The 1749-nt window shown below is 35.4% G+C and overlaps 1 protein-coding gene across 1 annotated transcript in view; it reads left to right on the top strand.

Annotated features, from left to right (window-relative positions):
- The window catches only part of Copb1 (coatomer protein complex subunit beta 1), a 40430-nt gene that overhangs the window by 28783 nt on the left and 9898 nt on the right, over window positions 1-1749 (top strand). The window lies entirely within an intron of this gene.

Below are 1749 nucleotides of genomic sequence, written 5' to 3'. Positions count from 1 at the left end.
TACTAGCTTAGTCAAATGTTGAGAGTTGCAAGCAGGGCAGACTTCAGGTACCTTCCTGTATGCTTCTTTTTTCTTTTTTTTAAAAAAATTCTAGTGAAATAGACATTACATAAAATTGACTGTTTTAACCATTTTTAAGTCTACTGTTAAGTGGCAACAGTTTAGTGGCATTAAGTATATTCACAGTACTGTGCAACTGTCACCACCACCTCTTTCCAGTGCTTCTTATTCTCTGAAACTGAGACTTGTATCCAGTAAGGAGCAACTCCGCGTTCCTTCCTGTCTGCAGCCCCTGTGCTCCCTGTTACACTTTGTCTCCATAAATTTGCCTGCACTAGGTACTGCATATAAGTAGACTCACACAGCATTTGCACTTCGTTTAACTTAACCTCTTAAAGGTTCATCTGTATTTTAGTATATATCAGAATTTCCTGACTTTAAGGCTGAATATGCGTGTGTTTCACATTTTTTCCATCTATTAGTAATAGTCACTTGTCTCTGTTTTTTTAGTCAGTTGTCTTTGAAAGATACTGTAAATGAGAAAACAATTTATGTTTACCTACACATTTATTATGGATGGCACTCTTTTTTTTTTAAGGCAGGGTTTCAATATAGTGTAGGCTGGCCTTGAACTTACTTATGTAGACCAGGCTAGCCTGAAACTCACAGTGTTACAGGCCTATGCCACCATGCCCATCTTGTATGGTGCTCCTTTAGCTAAATTCAGAATTCTATCTGAAAGCTTTTTTCCCCCTATCTACATTGCTTGGTCTTAGTACCAGTGATTGAACCCACCCACACTCTTACATTAAACTATGTCCCGGAGTGTCCTCCTTTAATTAATTAATTAGAGAAAAGGTCTTGCTAAGTTACCCAGAATGGGCTCAAACTTAGAATCCTCCTGCTTCAGCCTCTCAGAGTGATGGGATTATAGGCATATGCTGTCACGCCCAGCTTGATCATTTCTTGCAGTGCAGGTCTGCTTTGTAAGAATTGTCTCAGCTTTCATTTGCCTAAAACATTATTTTCCTTTCATTTTAAACTATCACTTTATGGTAGAATTATGAATTCTGGGGATTAAAGGAGAAACAATTAAAAATCCATTCTTTCAGTTGAGGTTGATAGATGATTTGGAAAATGGCAGAGTAAGAAAAAATGCAGAACAGGTATTACAAAGATAAAATATAAAGATTTGAAGTTTTATTCAGATGAAAGGAAAAGTTAGGTTTATCATCATACCACAGTGATATATGTACACCCTGTTTATAGCAGCGTAATTTGTAATAGCTGAAGTTTGGAAACAAACCAAATGTCCTTCAACCAAGAAATGGATAAAAAAGATACAGTCTTTTTATACAGTGGAGTACTGCTTAGCCATAAAGAAGGATAAATTTGAAATTTTGATAGGTAGATGGATGCAACTAGAAGCCATACTCATAAGTGAAATCAAACCCATGTGTGAAGCAGACAACATCAGATTGTCTCCTTGGCATGAGGAACTGAAAGAGTAAATAAAGGTTTAAAATGCACAATAAATATTGTGAAAGGGGGAAAGATTGTTCAAAAGGAAAAAGGAACTAGATTAGGGAAAAGAGGAAGGAAAAGAAATGGAAAAAATACAAGTTATACTATTAATATTTCTTAGTTCATTGAAAGAGGAAGGTTCGTGCTAATATTGATTGGAGAATTATTTGTCTTTATACTCTCAATAACTAAAGATAACAATATGCAATGTATTAACTATTGTTA

Source organism: Octodon degus, unplaced genomic scaffold, assembly GCF_000260255.1.
Source record: "Octodon degus isolate 3935 unplaced genomic scaffold, OctDeg1.0 scaffold00067, whole genome shotgun sequence".
Lineage (NCBI taxonomy): Eukaryota > Metazoa > Chordata > Mammalia > Rodentia > Octodontidae > Octodon > Octodon degus.
This window is presented reverse-complemented; position numbering and strand designations above follow the sequence as displayed.